The sequence below is a fragment of the Manihot esculenta genome, chromosome 16, assembly GCF_001659605.2.
Source record: "Manihot esculenta cultivar AM560-2 chromosome 16, M.esculenta_v8, whole genome shotgun sequence".
NCBI classification, from domain to species: Eukaryota; Viridiplantae; Streptophyta; class Magnoliopsida; order Malpighiales; family Euphorbiaceae; genus Manihot; species Manihot esculenta.
The window spans coordinates 6,974,358-6,994,534 of NC_035176.2; the positions used below are offsets into that span (position 1 = coordinate 6,974,358).

General features: G+C 32.5%; 1 long non-coding RNA gene across 1 annotated transcript; it reads left to right on the forward strand.

Annotated features, from left to right (window-relative positions):
- Window positions 1-10,447: 10,447 nt before the first annotated feature.
- LOC110603505 lies at window positions 10,448-11,359 on the forward strand. Its single transcript, XR_002486135.2, has 2 exons — window positions 10,448-11,006; window positions 11,094-11,359. It is a non-coding gene; the product is annotated as an uncharacterized LOC110603505 (long non-coding RNA).
- The last annotated feature ends 8,818 nt before the right edge of the window (window positions 11,360-20,177 follow it).

The window sequence follows — 20,177 nt, forward strand, 5'->3', positions numbered from 1 at the left end:
TCTGATGCGGAAGCCGTCCCACATCGAAAGATGATGGAAAATTAGAATTGTATATAATAGCTAGCACGAAACTACTAAATAACTTAGGTTAACCATTTTGGGCAAAGTAAAAAGTGGGCCCAAAAGTTATTTGGGCCAGTTTAGGCCGGGCTGTTTCAATTGGTATCAAAGCCACCCTAGGTCAGACAAATTAGGCAGAGCTAATGGACCTGCGAGGAAAAGACTACCTGTGAGAGACGAGGTGGAGCCACCCAAAGTACTAGCGAACCACAATACCCAAAGGTCCGGTCCTAATTAGCATTTGTAACTTGATTCAGTTGCGACGAGGACGTCGCAAATTTAGCAGGACCGAGTGTAACGGCCAGCTGTCTGCTTTCGGTGTGGAAGCCGTCCCACATCGAAAGATGATGGAAAATTGAAATTGTATATAATAGTTAGCACGAAACTACTAAATAACTTGGGTTAACCATTTTGGATCAAGTGAAAAGTGGGCCCAAAAGTTATTTGGGCCAGTTTGGGCCGGGCTGTTTCAGCAAATGTGTATCGATTATAGAGAACTAAATAAAAATATTGTGAAAGATAAATTTCACATATATGTTATTAAAGAATTAGTTAATGAGTTTGACGGGTGCCTAATGCTTCACCAAATTGGATCTTCGGTCTGGTTATCACTAAGTCAAACTTCATCCCAAAGTTATTGAGAAGACTGCTTTCCACACACATCAGGACCATTATGAATTTCTAGTCATGCTGTTTGGCCACACTAATACCCCATCAACATTCCAATCTCTAATGAATAAGGTATTTAAAGATTATTTAAGAAAGTTTGTTCTTGTTGTACTTTTTAACGACATCCTCATTTATAGCAAAACTTGGAATGAACACATAAAACATTTAGAAGCTGTATTTTCAATTTTGCAAGCTCATCAATTATTTATAAGAGTGGAGAAATGTCAATTTGGCCAAAGGGAAGTTAAGTACTTTGATCATATAACTACTAATGGTGGAGTTGCTTTAGATTTAGAGAAAATTGAATCTATAAAAGGCTGGCCAAAACCCATTGCCCCAAAAGCTTTACATGGATTTTTGGATCTTTGTAGCTATTATCAAAATTTTATTTAGTATTTTGGGAAAATTGCAAGTCCATTAACCAAGATGTTTAAAAAATGGATTCAAATGGTCACCAGCGGTAGAGGAAGCGTTTATCAAATTAAAGGAAGTGATGACTAGTGCCCCAATCTTGGCTCTTTCGAATTTTTTCAAACTATTCATTGTTGAAAGTGACGCTTCAGGATCAGGTGTAGGGGTTATATTGATGCAAGAATGGCCAATTGCTTTATATAGTCATCCTCTACATGGTAAACACCTTCTCTTGTCTACATATGAGAAGGGAATTTTGGCACTTATTCTTGCAGTACAAAAATGGAGGCCGTATCTTCTTGGTCAAAAATTCATTGTGAGAACTGAACACCAGACTTTAAAGCATCTATGGAGCCAAAAAATTACAACAACGACACAACAAAAATGATTATTCAAGCTAATGGGATTTGACTTTACTATTGAATATAAAGGTGGTTGTTGATGCTCTATCCAGAAGGGAAGAACAAGGAGATGGGGAGGCCCAAATTTTGGCTATTTCATGCCCCATGCCATTAAGGAAGAAACTTGCTCCCATCTAGAAATAAAAAAGATAGTTGAAAGGGTGCTTGATGGTGAAGCACTTGGTCCAAGGAAATACAGACATGGAATTCTATTCTTTAAAGAGAGAATTTAGCAAAAGATTCATCTTTGATTAAAGATATAATTGTGCATTCCAAAATAGCACTCATGAAGGGTTTCTCAAAACTCTCCACAGGATATATTCCACTTTTTATTGACAAGGACTTGAGAGTAAATTCTATGATTTCATAAGAGAATGTGATATTTGCCAAAAGCATAAAGTATAGAAAACTTCCCCCCTCCTTCAACCTCTATCAATTCCAAATAGAATTTCGAAAGAAATTTCAATAAATTTCATTGACGATCTTTCGAGTTTAAGAGGCAAGTCCACCATATTTGTAGTTGTTGATAGACTATTTAAATATGCTCATTTTACACCTATTTCTCATCCTTATACTGTTGCAATAATTGCTCAAATTTTCTTTGACCATATTTTTCAGTTACATGGAATGCCAAAATAATTGTTTGTGACTGTGACCCTACCTTCCCCAGATCATTTTAGAGAGAATTATTTAATTTAAATGGCACTTGATTCAATTTTAGTTTAGCTTATCACTCCTAAACTGACGGCCAGATAGAGGTGGTAAATTGAACATTAGAGATGTATCTCGGGTGCTTTACTAGTTCTCAACCAAAGCTGTGGATTAAATGGCTAACTTGGATAGAGTATTGTTACAGTACCAGTGTTCATTCAACCACTGAAAAAACTCCTTTGAAGTGGTGTACAGAAGGCCTCCGCCTAAAATAACTCACACAATATTAATAAAGTGTTGAACAATTGATAACATATTCTCAACTAATTTCTTAAACACAGGAAAAATAACGGCAACATCAGACTTAAGTTTGAAACGGTAAAACCAAATGTATTTGGTAAAATGATCAACAAAAATAATATAATATTTAAAACCATCAATAGGTGGAACTGAAGCTGGCCCCCATAAATCAGAATACACCAATTCTAAAGGACGAGAGCTAGTAAGAGATGAAACTCCAAAAGCGAGTCGATGACTCTTATGACAAAGACACGAATCACAATCAAAACCAAAAGATGACTCAGGCAAATTAAATTTGGACACAACATAACGACGGACTCTAGCTGCAGGATGACCGAGGCGTTGATGCCAGACATAGGAAGAACCATGAACAGAGGAATATGCAGCAAACAGAGACCGAGCTTTTGGAACTGTAGAAAGACGATAAAGAGAATCTTTAATTCTGCCCTTTGTGAGTATCTCCCTCATGACCAGATCCTTAACAAGAAAATAATCAAAAAAGAATTCAATCGAGACATTATTGGCAAGAAAAAATGCAGAAACAAAGATCAAATTCTCAGTAGCATGAGGAACACACAAGACATTATCCAAAGAACAAGTTTTTGAAGGAAAAGAAATGAATTTAGAACCAACATGTGTTATACGTAAACCTGTACCGTCAGTGAGATGAAGCTCATCAAGACCCTCATAAGGAGCATGTATGGACAAGTTCTGCAAATCATGAATGACATGGTGAGAAGCTCCTGTATCTAATATCCAATTCTATGGTTAAGCAGCAGTGACTTGATTAGCACGCGGCTGAGGAAAATTGTCTTTGAAAAACTCTTTAGCACGAAAACATCGCTTCGCACCATGGCCAGGAAGTTCACATATTTGACATAAAATTGAGGAACCACCAGAACCTCTTTTATTTGTTGTTTGTTCAGAATACTGCCGAGAACTATTTTGAGCGGTGAGTACTCCTGCCTAACACCGCGATTATTAGAAAAATTCTGGCGATTATTAGAATTCTTTCGCACATTATGAGCAACAACTGGTGCAGGATCATCAATAGAATTAATCCGTTTCAAATATAACTCATGAGACAGAAGCTTTTCCTGAAGTGCTTCAAACGAAATTACTGTGTCTCTAACTCGAACCGCAACAGCAATATCCCTGAAATCAGACCCCACACCATTCAACACATGAATAACAAGATCAATCTTAGGTATCGGACTCCCAGAAATAGCCAAATCTTCTGAAATTGCCTTAACCATCTGTAAATAGTTAGATACAGATCGATTCTCACGTTTCAGATTAGCAAGCTTCTCACGAAGCGACAGTATTCTCGTGGCATTCCTATTAGCACACGATGATTTGATTTTATTCCATGCCTCCGCTGAAGTCTGTGCAGAAGAGACTACATGCATAAAAGAGAAACTAGTGGAAGCAATAATCGCTGCCAGTATCAACTGATCTTGGCAGACCCAAAACTCATGATCAGAATTAGGTACCTTTTTCCCTTCCTTTTGAACACCTTGAGACGGACAGGGAAAGCTTCCATCAACATAACCCATTAGATTATGCCCACGCAACACCGGCACGATCTGAGCGAACCAAGCAGGATAATTTTCTCTCGTAAGCTTCAATGGAAACTGTGATGCATCATTAAGAGAGACTAGCATCTTTCCAGAAGAATGAATAACACCGGTTGTGTTCGAAGCAGAAGCCATTAAAACAGATGGATTCGCAGAGGAAGAAAACTAGATCTGTAGTGGAAACTCAAGAGTTTTCTAGCTCTGATACCATAAAATAACTCGCACAATATTAATAAACTGTTGAACAATTGATATATGTATTGAGTATTTACTGCTATATTTATACAGCAGAGAGTGGTTACAAAGGATAAGATTTACAGATACAAAATACTACATGTATATCAAAATACAACAGAATAACAAACTATGACTTATTTGTATTTTGTGCTTCAACACCGCCTACTCTTCTCTCTTTTGTTCCAGGGATAGCTAAAGTTGTAGCTGTGGAGCAATAACTGATTGAAAAAGACACCATGACTAAGAAACTTAAAGAAAAAATTCAGCAGGCCTAAAATTGAATGAAGTGAGTGTATGATGCAAAGCATCAATAAAGGGAGTTTGATGTTGGTGACATGGTTTTCCTTAAGTTGCATCTTTACAAACAACATTCACTTACATTTCATAAAAATTTCAAGCTGGCAGCATATGGACCTTTCAAGGTGTTAAAGAGAATTGAGACAGTTGTTTATAAATTAGAATTACCAAAGGATGTGAAGGTACATCCTATATTTCATGTGTCTCTTCTAATAAAGAAAATTGGGATCAAATTTATTGTGCAGCTACAATTGCCTTTCACGGATGAGGATGGTGAGCTTTCCCTACAACTTGAAGCTATTTGGGATAGTAGAGTGAGGAGAAAGAAACAAGAGGTCTTGGTTCATTGGCAAGACTTGTCTCCCACAAAAGCCACTTGGGAAGAGTTTAATGAGATGAAGACGAAGTTGTTGCATGCTTCTTTATTTTTAATTTTTTTGTTTATTTATGAATTAATTATTAAAAAAATTATGTACTTTTAATTTTATTATAATTACATTTTATATTTTTTTGTCGATTAAAAGCTGACTTTTAAGATTGCTCCAATTATATTCTGCCGTTATTTGTGTCATTAAAAAATTAATAAAATTGTCATGTCATTTACTACGTCAATGCTATTTACCATACCACGTCAACAAAGTTTAAAATTAATTGTAAAAAAAATTCTATATTTTATTTTTATTGCAATTTCACTCTATATGTTTATTTTTTTGTCAATTAAACTCTGTTATTTTAATATCTGACCAAATGTATCCTAATGTTATTTGTATAGTTGAAAACTTATAAAATTATTAAGTTATTCTTTTTCACTATTAAATATATTTAAAAATTATTATAATTACTATTCAATTTTTTTAAATTTTATAATAATAATAATAATAATAATAATAATAATAATAATAATAATTTTTTTAAAAAAAAAAAACACTGGTTCATGCTAGAGAGCCAGCAGTCGGTAAAATAAATAAGCATTAAAATAAGAAAAAAGAAAAAGCACGGATACGTTTGTCCAATTTCCCCTGTGAAATGAAACTGACCTCCATTTGATTTTAGTTCAAAAATCAAATTTATCCTCGACAATTAAAAATATTAAATTTTATTTTATATTAAAAAATATTTTAAAATTATTATTAAAAGTCAAATATATTAAATTACTGTTAAATAATAAATATAATATAATTCGCATTTTCAGTTTCTGATAAATAATAATTTTATAGTTTAACATTTTATTAATAATTTAAAGCCACTTTTAAATTTAAAAATTAAATTTAATATTTTTTACTCTTATATAATTCTGGAGCAAATTCAGCTTTTCTACCTCTAATAATTGATGCAACTCTCTTGCTTCTCAAAATATTGGAATGAAGTATAAGATAATGAAGAATTTTATATAATAAAACATTTTATGATTTTTAAATAATTATAGTTTTTATTATTTAGAAGGAATTTTTTTTTATTTTTTAAAAAACTTTAAAGTGTTAAGTTTTTCCAATCAAATCTCAAAATTTTATCCCTTGAAAAAACCACAATTACTTTGAAAAATCTGTCCCAAACAAAGGATAAAACTGCAGTGTTTGTGGGGCATTAACACGTGAAAATGGGAAAGTTTTTCAACAAAGATTAAACATATCATTGCATCAAACATATAGGAAGAAAACAGGAATGGGAAAAGGAAGAAAATATTAGGATAAATTATATTTTTAGTTTTTAAATTTTAGTATAATTAATAGATTCATCTCTACATGTTTTAAACTGAACACTTAAATTTCTGTATAATCAGTCTGTCTAAATGAGATGTCTTTCCATCCATTTTTACCGTTAAAAGTATAAAAATTTCATTATTATCCCTTATAAATAGGTAAATTACATATTAATTCTTAAATTTTAGTATAATTAATAGATCGGTCCTATATTTTTAAAATCGAACACTTAAATCCTTCTATGATCAGTCTGTTTGGATTTTAATCTTCACATTCATTTCTTGCAATTAAAAGTATAAAAATACTTTTATTGTCCCATTTTTAAATTAAAAATATTAAGAAGTTAGAATTTCATTTATTTTCTCATATCTATTAAAATTTAAATATTTTGATCATTTCTTTTTCATTTGAAAGAACAATTAAGCTCATTTAACTTTTATTCAGATGATCATATTCAACTAAATTTTAACATTTTTTGTTCTTCAATTACCGTTTATTAAAATACTCCAATACTTGATAATTTTAAAACTTTCAGAAAATATTTACAACTTCAGTCATTTTTAAGTACTATCAAGTAATTTTTAAATATATTACAGATTTTTACAAAAAGCATTTTAAGAAGAAATTGTATTTTTAGAAATTTTACCACTCATTAGCTTTAAACTAATGTTTATAATGGATGAAAAAACTGTAATTTTGAATGGATTAAATATAGGAAGATTCAAGAATTTAGTTTTAAAAATATAAGGATTAATATGTTAATTATACTAAAATTTAAGGATTAAAGTGTAATTTATATAATATAAAATGCTTAATAAGAATTTAAGTGTTTATAAAGGTATTTTAAATATTTAAAATATTTATTTTTCTTTAGACCCATTGACTATCGGAATGTGTTCATAAGAATATTTTAGGTATTTGAATATCTATTATCTTTTAAATTTATTGATTAACAAAATTATGAATAGAATAAACTCACATTTAAATATACGAATTACAAAAAAATTTAAATATTTAATTTTAAAAATATATAAATTAATTTATTAATTACAATAAAATTTAAAAATTAAAATATAATTTATTCCATTTAAAATATTGGGCCACCCAGCATCGGCCACCACCGCCACATCCCTACCAGACACCCTCTCTGCACGATGGTTTCCGCGCTTCCATAGGGCAGATTCCTAATTGCCTACCTCTACTAGCTTCGCTATTCCATTTTCTCATTGGATATAGGAGATAAATTATGTAATACGTGTAAATTTATGTAAATTCGGTTTATTATTAACTAAAAAATAAACATATAAATTTGTACATGTAAAAATTATATAAAATTCACATGTATTATGTTCATAATCGACTAGATTTAAGCACTTCGTTCTTCAGATATATCTTTTTTGCTCTCAACTCTGGTTTTTTTTTTTAGGAGTAGCTTCTTCTTTTTTCTGTCGACAACGTTCGACTCCTCTCTTGCGTTATTGGACAGAGAGGAGCCTCCTTCTCTCTGCTTAGATTGTAGGTTAACCCTCTCCTCATCGAGTGGGGTTGTATTTTTGTTTCTTTTGATTTTGCTTTTCCTCTTGGCTTTACACAAATCGGTGCTTACAGATTGAGGGTTCCCTTGCATGAAGGATCTAGGAGCTTGCTTACTCAGATTGTGTATTTCTTCTTGTGGGGTTTTATGGATCCTATGTAGTTATGTTTTTATTCTGTTTGATTTTCGTTGTTTCTTTGTTCTGGATTTATGCTGTTGACAAGTTTGGAGGTTCTGTTATCATTGGTGAGCTTGAGGAAAGTGGGCTTCAGGATGAAGCCAACTTAAATTGTCCAATCTTGAAGATGAAGCACGAATTTGGAGATGATTGGCTTCAGGATCACGAGTAGGGTTGGAGGAATAAAATAAATTTCTACCCTGATATAAAGTAGCAGTGGTATTTCCATGCAAAGCACCAGCACGTTGAGCAGCTTTTCAATCCAAGATATGATGCATGACTTATTCCACAAGGTGAGCTGCTGAATTTTGCACCTGATTCCATAATAATGAGTTCCTTGTTGACTATAATCTCCATGCACAGACCATTGCAAAGGGTTTTCGAACCTTGTCTTGGAACTTCAAAATCTGTAGTAAAAAATTATCATTAGGCTGCAAATCTCTCACTCCTCCTAACCTCCAAACTTCTTTGAACACAGGACAATGCAAACTTTCATCTTCATGGCATCAAAGACATATAGCATCCACATCCACACCCTTTTGCCTTAAGTTATCTTTTGTAGGCAATATATTTCTAAGCTCTGCAACATAAACATTCCACAAACTAGTTCACAACTCACCCCCACATTAAAAGATGATCTTCCTAATAAGTCCATACACACAAAATATGTGGACTTCACCGTATACACACCTCTTTTATTAAAGTACCACAAGAATGAATCTTCCTTATTTGTAATACTAATAGGAATACTAATAATAATCCTGATATCTCTTGAAGAAAAAAGCTCCATTAAAAGAGCAATATTCCAAACCCTCCCATTACTTTCAAAAAGATCACAAACACGCAAATGTGGTTCAATAAAAACAGGACCATCATTTGCAAAAAAAGGTATCCTCCTTAGGAATCCAGAGAGCTGAAGCTACTAAAATCTTCTCTTCGTTACCCACCCTCCACCTTGTACCCATTTGAATCAACTCTCTTGATGTCATCACACTTTTCCAAACAAAGCTAGCACCATTACTTATATTGGCAGAAAATAAATCAACATTCGGGAAGTACTTTGCTTTAAACATTCTATAACAAAGAGTATTAGGATTTATTAAGAACCTCCACAGTTGTTTGCCCACTAAAAACAAATTAAAACTTCTAAAGTAAAAGGAAACCCCATACCCCCCACCTTCTTCCTACTACACATCTGCTCTCACGCTAGCCAATTAATACCCCTTCCCAGATATACACTATGACTCAATAGTGAATGAATATGCAGGATATTACTGATATTAGACCTTACAGAAAATACTACATTGGGACTAAAGAAAATACCAGATATGTTGAAATTCACTACTTATCCAGAAATAGCCGCATAGATATTGAAAATAGATTTAATACTATTTGCTTCCTCCAGTATAGCATTAAAAAATTTTTAAAATTTATAAAATAAATTTATTTTTAAAAAGAAAAATTATTTCCATTTAAAATGAATTAATTTTTTCAGTAACATGAAAAACTATTTTTTTATTAAAAAAAATTTTTTTAGCATACTTTTTCAGATTTTTTTCTTAAAATAAACGAAGGTGAAATGTACCAATAATTTCCCTTCAATTTTATAAGGATTTATTTATTTTTCTTTTTTTATTCATATATATATATATATATATATATATATATAATAGTCTGTTTATTAATTATTAATTATATATATATTGAAAAAATAAAATTTATTAGTTGCAATGATATAATAATATGACCGTTAGTGGAATATTACAAGTATATTAAAAAAATTAAAACTTATTATTTTAAAAATATATTAACTATATAATTTTTTAATCCATATACAAATATAACTATATAAGCCTTATGAAAATATCAGCACAATTATATTACGGGGGATTCAATCGGTTTACTTTAAAATTGAATATAATAGAATAAATTAAAAATTAAAATTTTAATATTTATAAAAATTAAAATAAATTAGTTTTAGTTAAAAATTAAATCAAACTGAATCGATTTAATTCAATTTAATTCAATTCAGTTTGATCAATTTAAATTTTTAATAATTTTTTTATTTTTTTCTTTTATTTTTAATAATTTAAAATTTAATTAAAATATTTTAATTTTAATATAATATAATCTCTATATATTATTAAAAATAATATATTATTATTATTAATTGATTTGATTTAATTTTTTTTAATTTTTTTATAATTAAAATAAAAAAAATCAAAATAATTAAAATTTTTAAAATTAAAAATTAAATTAAATTAAAATAAATAAAAATTCAAATTAAAATTTTAAATTAATTTAATTCTAATAAATTTTTTATCTAAATCAAATTAATTCGATTACATAAATTTTTTTATTTTAACCGAATAGTACCGGTGATCCTGAGCAGAGACTCTCTCCCATCATCCTTGCTTTTCTCCTGTGGTATAAGTCCGTTTATTTTTTCCGGTTGCACGACCACCTCCTACCCCCTTCAGATAGGGGACGACCTTCCTCTCCCAAGTCTAGAGAGTGGGTATGTCCCTCTTCACTTCCAAGCAGGGTTGTGTGTAAATAAGAATGTTCTGTTTGGTAGCAGATTTGTGCTATGTGAGAGGGATCCTTCTTGATCTGCCTTTCTGGTGCTTGAATGATGAGATTCGCAGGTTGTTGGGTTCATAGGTGATGAATTTATTCTGGGTTGAAGCCATGCGTGCTTTTGATGGTATCGACCAGCATTTTTTCTTTACTGTGTTGAAGCCAGGAGTGCTGACCTTGGATCTAATGGGTGTTTTGGTTTTAGTTTGGTGAGGTAACTGTTGAGGACCTTATTGTTGCCACTCCTATCGATACCCAATATCTCAAGGCTGAACTATGCAAGAGATCTATGCCTCATCGTTCGTCATTTCCCTTGACTTCAGCAGCCGTACTCGCTACCTTGGTTCTGAATTTTTCTCTCGGCTGTTCTCACCATCCATGGATAACGTGCTTATTAGGAATACCCACTATGTACGTAGACTTCTGTTGTTTACTTCTTTGAGTTCCTCTATGATATTTGATGTTATTCATCTTCTCTGGTTTCTTGGTGGCGCACAGAATATTTGGTGGCTGGTCGGTGGTTTTGCTAGGAACCTAGCCATTCTATTTCCAGTTGGGTCCATGGGTTGGAATGGGTTGTAGCCCTCGGCCTCTGTTTTGGAATAGGCAGCCTTGAATGGTTTTCATACTTGGGTTTTGTTTGGATCTTGTGTAATTTTTACCTCAGCTTAGTGAGTGTGCCTGTAGTCCTTTCACTGGCCTTTTGGTCTCTTATCTTGTAACATGCTCAGGCCTTCTCACAAATGAAATTTGATTTTTGACAATTTTTTTGACAATATTAGCATAAAAAAGCAAAACCTTTGTGAACTTCAGCTATTTAATTTCAATTTTTTTCTTATTTTTGGTACCATAACCTATATCTAAAACTTTTTAGTAACTTTATTATTATTATTTTTTTGAAATGGGACTTTTTCGTAACTTTATTAAATTTAAAAATAGGGAAACGTGTATTTATACTAATGGTATGACATATTTAATTTTTATTATTTTTATATATTTATTAACCACGTGTGATCAGTGACGGATTTAAATTAAATTTTATTCAGAGTGAAAGGTAAATAAATAAATATATATTTAAAAAATTTATAAAAAGTTAATTAAATATTATAATTAAATTATAATTTATTTATTTTTATTAATTAAAATAAATTAATAATAATTTTATTTTTAATGTTTATAAATATATATTTTTTTAATATAAGTCAATAATCGACTAATGAAGCGCTCTATTTCTGATTCTATTATGAAACTGATTTTTAATACTATTTATTGTAAATAAAACTCTTTCTATATGATTGTAACTTGCAAATTCAAAATAATATTGTTAAAATAATATTAATTTAATATAATATTTACTATAATTTTTTTAAGTATATTTAAATTTAAATACCCTATAGAAAGAATATTTTCATTTTATTTTTTTAATTTAAATAATCTCACTTATTATCTATAAAAATAATACTTATTTATATTTAAGTATTTTTAAATTTAAATTACTTAACCTATCACCTATTAAATTTATATTTAAAGTTTAAATTTAAATTTGAATTTTTTGAACTTAAATTATTTTTTAAATTTAAATAGTTCATGAAACTCATTAAATAATAAAATATTATTCATAAAATATTTTTATTTATAAAAATTTAAAATTTATTTCTCTAAATTTAAATAATTTAATAAATAATTTCAATTATATAAATAGATTAAAAATTAATTAATTAAGATAATTATTTTTTAATAATAAAAATAACATATAAAATTAAATTACACAATAAATGGATAATTTAAAAAAATTTGTATTGAAGTTGAAATTTTAAAAATAACAAATAAATTTTTTGAATTGAAAAAAATAGAAAATAAAAGAAATAAAATAAAATAAATAACTAAAATTAAATCAATTAAATAGTATGGAAGATGAATAAAGATTTGTTTGATAAAAAAATTAAAAAAGTTTAATTTTATAAAATATAAAATTATTTAATTAAGTAATTTAAAAAATAATTAATAAATTTTTTAAATATATAAAAATCTAATGATAATTTCTTTTTACTATATATAAAACTATTTAAATATCTCTACACAATTTAAAATTTTTCAGATGCTATGAGCCACGAAGACTAAACCTTTTGAATTTATTATAACCATAATTAATAAGATTAAACTAAATTTAAAAAATATAATAATAAATTATAATAAAATTTTTAAAATTTTATTAATAAGAAAAAATATAAAAAAATATCACATAATTTCATTAATTTTTAATTCAGAATCTATGATTTATTTTATAATTTATGATTCAATTTTATATTAAAATAATATCTCATAATATAAATTTTATATTGATATAAAATTTAAAAATTATTATTACTTATTAACGGTATAATACTACAATATATTATTTTGATACAAAATTAAATCATTGAAATAAACTATAGATTATAAAATAAAATATCAATAAAATCATATGTTTTATTTCATTTTTGACAAAAGTAAACGTATTTTATATTTACCATGTATAATAGTAAATATATTAATTTAATAAATATTAATTACAAATAAACTTCTATAAAGTTTATATATTAAAGTGTTATATTAAATGTTTATATTTAATATTATTAAAAATTATCTGTATATTACTTAAATATGAACAATTTATTTCATATCAATGATATTAAGTATAATAAAAATATCATACACATTAGTATATAAAGTGTTGTTCTGTTTAATATTTTAAATTTTCATAAATGATATATATAAATGGAATAAGAGGTAAATAATGGAATTGATAAAAAAATATTATTAAAATAAAATAAATTATTTTAAAAATTATTTTATTATTTAAATAAAATTTTAGTGACTTTATTATAATTTATTAATAACTTTTCAAAATTCGATTTAATCATCACACTATAATCATATTAAATTTAAAAAGTTGGCTATATTATTTAAAATTTTAAATTTTAAATATAAATATATAAATATAAATTGATACAAACAATTGGACTTTTTTTATCCAACAAACATAAATTTAAAAAGTTTGGCTAAAAATTTTAAATACAAATGTAAATTAATGCAAATATTTTCACTTTTTTATTCAATAAATATAAATTTCAAATAATAGCGATTTTTTTAAGAATTATTATAAAATCTTTAACATTTTAAGAAAATTCATTACTTCATTCCTATTTACAAATTATTATATTTTTATATTTTATAGAATCCAACTCTTTAGCCATTTTATCAAAAATAATTTTTTTTAATCAAAAATAATTATTAGTTAACTTATTTTTATCTTAGTTAGAAAGACTAAATAATGAATGATATTACGTAACAATCATTCAAAAAATGCTATGAGTTGTCATAATAAAATAGAGGTCACATGACAAGAATTTGATAAGTAAAAAATGCAGTTTCGCTACAGAAAAAAGAGACTCACACACTTTAACACTCGGACTATCGTCAAGACTTGCCCTCCTCAAATAAGCCGAATCTTGGCACAGAGTTACCATTATCAGGCATATTCTCATTTTGCAATAGATTGCGGGATTGCCAACCTATTAGCTGGCGATGTACATTATCGAGCAGTCGGCCAGATCATCACTGAATTTTCAGGAGACACTATATTTATCTTCATCCTCTTACAGTATAAAAGGAGAACAATCCAGAGGCAAAGGTACGTTATCTAAACACCACTCAAGCTCTCAATAATTCATTACGTTCTCTTTATTCTTCAAGATACTAACTTGAGCGTCGAAGTGGCTGCCGTGGGTACCTATCGCCACCTTACGCTTCATTTCTTGCAGGTTCTAGCAAATTACATTACAGTATTGTTCCGGCCACGTTATCAATCTATTTTCAACTATATCTTTTAGTTCTGTTGTCAGGAAACTCTCTAAAGAAGGAAATTTTCTTCCCTGATCCTGAAAATGGTCAGAATTGTACATGTTATCACTGGAGGACCTAATAAGGGTAGTAGGAAAAATAAGCGGGTAGTAGAGGATGTCTTATCTATCCATCAAGAATTGTGGACCAAGCAAGAGGTAAGGTTCAGCCTTGCAGATAAGGCGATCGGATCCTTCCAAAATGACTCGCTAGTCGTTAAGATCCTCCTAAACCAGTATGAGGTAAGGAGGGTACTAGGCACCATCAACCTTCATGGTACTCGGAGATGAAAAGTAGAGGTAGAGTTGTATGTAAAGTTCATGATGGTGGACATTCCATTTGCATACAATGTGATATTCGGTTGTCTAGTCCTGAACCGCCACGATATATTTATTAACATTTCAGCTATGTGTCTTAAGCTTTCAGCTCCCAGGGGAATAGTCGTGGTCCAAGGCAGTCTGAGATCAGCCAAAGCAGATTACGGATACCTTATAAAAAGTTTTAGAAAAGCAACCATGCCATCGACTTACTGGAGAAGCCAAAATCTCACAAAAAACCAGAACCCGTAAATCTAGTAGAAGACGTCCAAGTAGAAAAGGAGCAAAATGAATGGTTTGGCACTGTGTTAACCGCGAAAATGAAGGTTTGTTTAATATATTTGTTGAAGAGAAGAGTAACCACTTTTACTTAGTCTCCAAAAGATGTAACAAGTGTAGACCCGGCTCTCATCACCTATAAGTTATCTATTAATAAGACCATCAAACCAATCCAAAAAAAAAAAAGGAAGTTCGCATTAAAGAGGCAGCAGGTGATCAAAGAAGAGGTTGATAAGCTTTTTAGTGCAGGGTTGATAAAGCAAGTCTAGTATCCTACATAGCTAGCCAATTTAGTCCTAGTAAAGAAAGCTAATAGAAATTGGAGGATGTGCATGGATTTTACTGACCTAAATAAAGCATGTCCGAAAGATCACTACCCATTACCATCCATTGACATATTAGTGGACTCGACCTCGGGGCATGTAGTGATCTCCTCTCTTGATACCATTTCAGGATACCACCAAAACATGATGAATACTGAGGATGCAGAAAAGACAGTGTTCATAAGAAATGGAGGAGTTTACTACTACAAAGTAATGCCTTTCGGATTGAAAAATGTCGAGGCCATATACCAAAGGCTGGTATTGGGAATCTTCAAGGAAATGGTGGGATCAACAGTTGAAGTGTATGTAGATTATATGATAGTGAAGAGCCGATCCTTGGAAGACCATCCAGAAGATATTCAAAAAGTTTTTGATGTCCTAGATAAGGCAGGCATGAAATTGAACCCAAAAAAGTATACCATCGGAGTAAAAGCTGGGAAGTTCCTAGCATATATAATCTCTGAAAGAGGTATAGAGGTGAAACTTGAGAAGATCAGCGCCATCCAAAATATGGAAGCACCCAAAACCATTAATGAGGAACAAAGACTTAATGGGCAGGTCACTGCCTTGGGTTGTTTCATCTCATGTTCAACTAGAAGGTACCTCCTGCTCTTCAAGGCTTTAAAAGGTAAAGGCAAGTTTGAATGGGGAGAAGAGTGTGAAGAGACATTTGAAAGTCTAAAGGCCTTTTTATCATCATCTCCGCTGCTAAGCTTGCCTGTTGAAGGCAAAATTTTGTTTCTATACTTATTTGTGACAAAGAAAACAGTTTGCTCGGTACTTGTCCGTGAAAACAATGGGGAGTAAAGTCCAGTACACTATGCCAGCCAGGTGTTGAAGGGGGCAGAGTTAAACTACCCTCCTTTGAAAAAGTTGACGTTCGCAGTTCTAATGTTAGCCACAAAGCTATGACCATGCTTCGAGTCACATACTATCAAAGTCAGAACAGATTACCCTTTGTGGAAGATTTTACACAGGCCGGAGTTGTCAGGGCGGTTATCCACCTAGGTGGTAATATTGTCAGCCTATAATATTAGGTACGTCACAAGGAAGGCCATGAAAGCCTAGGTACTAGCCAACTTTGTTGCAGAGATGACTCTACCATTAGAACCTTCAGGACCTTCAGAAGAGAGTACAGAGGAATGGAAGGTATGGACAGATGAAGCTTGCAGAGCCGAGTGTTCAGGAATCGAGATTCTGTTACATTGTCAGAAAGGGATAAAGCTTTGATATGCGGCCAAACTCGCCTTCAATGGCACTAACAATATAGCCTAATACGAGGCTATGATAATGGCTCTAAGAATTATCTAGGAATTAGGTATATACAAATTCATTATTTTTACTGACTCACAATTGGTTGTTAATCAATATCAGGGACAATTCAGAGTTCGAGGACCGAACCTTGTCAAATACGAAGAGACTGTTCGGTCCTTGATGGACATGATTAAAGATGGGTGGGACAGCTGCGAGCTCTACTAGGTGGCTAGAGGCAATAATGAAAATGCGAATTTCCTAGCCAAGATGGCAGTGGCAGGAAAACAGCACTTGACCCAACCGTTTCAATTCGAAGAATTGCACACTCCAGCAATGACAGTGGAAGAGTCCTTTCCCATAGAAGAAGGAGAATCATGGATGACGCTAATGTACAAATTCTTGACATAAGATGATCTTTCAGCAGATTAATTATCAGCCGAATAGATAATAAGGAAGTCTTCTAAATATGCACTAATTGATGGTTGGTTGTACAGGAGGTCCTCGACACATCCATGGCTATAGTGTGTTACTGAAGAGGAAGGCCAGAAAATCTTGAGGGATATCCATGAAGGTAATTGCGGGAGTCACGAAGGAGCCCGAACAATCGCTCAGAAAGCATTTAGACAAGGATATTATTGGCCGATGATCATGAAAGACACAAAACAGCTTGTCTAGAGGTGTCAAAGATGCCAAGTACATACAAACATCCCAAAGACATCGAGAGAAATGCAAGCGACTATAGAAAGTCCTTGGCCTTTCTTTCAGTGGGGGATGACATCCTTGGCCCATTCCCTAAGGCAACTGGGTCAAGAAAGTTCATAATTGTAGCGATAGATCATTTCAGTAAGTGGACAGAACCTGAGGCAGTACAGTCCATTGCCACCGAACAAGCAATTTACTTCGTCAGCAACATATTCACTTGATTCGAAATATCAAAGATAGTAATCACCGATAATGAAACTTAGTTTGCACGCTCCAGGTTCAAAGACTTCTGCAAGAAATTAAAGTTTAGCTCGGCCTATCACTCCTAGACCAATGATATGACTGAGGTGACTAATAAGACTATCCTACAAGGTTTGAAGAAAAGACTCGACCAAGCTAAGGGCAACTGGTTTGAAGAGTTACTCCATATAGTATGGGCATATAAAACCACCCTTAGGACAGTTACAGGAGAGATACCCTTTTCTCTTATATAACGGGCTGAGGTAGTCATTCCTGTAGAAATCCAAGTAGGTAGCTTCAAGACACAATACCCTGAGATATCAGAAAATTTTGAAGAAATGCATTTCAATTTGGACCAAGCAGAATTCTTACGAGAAAAGTCCATAATTACAATGGTAGTTTATAGAAATAAGATATCCAGAATGTTCAATAGTAAGGTTAGGTCACGCATCTTCAATGTAGGGGATCTGGTCCTCAAAAGAACAGATGTAACGGGTGGCAACGTGGGTCCAATAAGTTGGACAAAAATTAGAAAAGACCGTTCAGGGTCTCGAAGGTTATTCACTTAGGGTAATATAAGCTGGCCAAGTTAAATGGCCAAGTCATTCCCCACTCCTGGAACATCTGTAATTTGAGAAAGTTTTATCAATAACAAATTAACAAAGTATTTTTACATATGATGATTCTTCAGCAACAAGGAGTGATGGGATTACCTCCGCCGAAGAGAGACTAAGCCAAGCTATAAGGCAGCTTTCACCAGGCCATTCGAGTGTTGATCCCACAAATTCAGGCCATAAGGCAACTTTCGCTAGGCCAGGTCATAAGATGGTTCCCACCAGACCAATCGGGCCTTGATCCCATGAATTAAGGCCATAAGACGATATTCGTTAGGCTAGGTCAAAGGGCAGTTCTCGCCAGACCACTCGAGCGTTGGTCCCATGAATTAAGGCCATAAGGCAGTTTTTGCCAAACTAGGTCACAAGGTGGTTTCCGCCATACCATTCGGGTATTGGTCCCACAAATTAAGGTCATAAGATGGTATTCGCCAGACCAGGTCACAAGGCAGTTTCCGCTAGACCACTTAGGCATTGGTCCCACGAATTAAGGCCATAAGGCAGTTTTCGTCAGGCTAGGTCATAAGGCGGTTCTTGCTAGACCACTCTGGCGTTAGTCCCACGAATTAAGACCAAAAGGCAGTATTCGCCAGGCTAGAGCACAAGCCAGGTCCCGCTAAACCACTCGGGCGTTGGTCCCACAAATTAAGACCATAAGGCAATATTCACCAAGCCAGGTCACAAGGAGGTTCCCACCAGACCACTTGAGCGCTGGTCCCACGAATTAAGACCATAAAGTGGTATTCGCCAGGTCAGGTCACAAGGTGGTTCCCGCTAGACCACTCGGGGGTTGGTCCCACGAATTAAGACTATAAAGCAGTATTCGCTAGGCCGGGTCACAAGGCAGCTTTCGCCAGACCACCTAAACGTTAGTACTATGAATTAAGGCCACCAGACAACTTTTTGCTAAGCCAGGCCATAAGGCTGCTTTCGCTAGGCTATTTAGGCATTGGTCCCACTAAGCGAGGCCATAAGACAATTTTCACCAGGCTAAGAGCATAAGCATTGGTCCTATTAAAACGAGTCGTCTGTGCCAGAAAATTGGAAAGATAGATATACCAATCCCCGAAAAGACAAAGGAGGGAGGTGTCAAACAAAGAGCTAGATTGGGTGAAAGATCCTTATTGTAATACCCGGCTAGACTCCGGTATCGGAATTCCTACCGTCCGGTGGAATCTCGGATGTCGGAAACCTCTAGAAGGGTAAAAGCATATTTTTATAAATGTTTTAATGTATTTTATGGTTTTAAGCAAAAAGGAAATTGAGTTTTAAATGAAAAAGACCAAGGAGACATTTCCAGGTTCGGCCGCCGAACCTCAAGTTCGGCCGCCGAACCTCAAGTTTGGCCGCCGAACGTGGGATGGTTTAGGGGGACAAGTTAGGCTTCCGAAAGTTTCAAAGGTTCGGCCGCCGAACTTGCATGAGTTTTGGAGGTACTTTAGGCTGCCGAAAGGTGGTCTGCCAGTCCCTATATAAGAGCTCCATGGCCGAAACGGGCGAGTTTTCTCCCCATTTTCGGCCACGGTGAGTTCTTGCTCTCCCATGGTTCATTTTAGATGTTTTTCCTTCGATCTTTCATGTTTTAACAAGTTTTACATTGATTTGAAGATATTTGAACAAAAGAGCGAGTTTTGGAAGCTTAGAGACCAAAGAGTTGAGATCTCTCCCATCTCCAAGTTGGATCGTCTCTCCTCTCGTTCTTCATGAGGTAAGAGTAGATCCATAGTTCCTTTAATGTTTTAAGTAAGCTTTATGAAGTTTCTTGGGGTAGAAATGCATGTGTAGGTTTATGTGGAGTTTATGGGTTTACTGTACATTTATGAACAATGTATGTTGGATATGCATGTTTGATGTGTTGTAGTTGGGGTTTAGGATAATTTGAAGCCCCTAGGAGCTTGTATGCTTGAGTATGCATGTTGTAAAATAGGAAAATGCATGATTGAATGAGTTGGGAGGCGTTTATGCATGTTG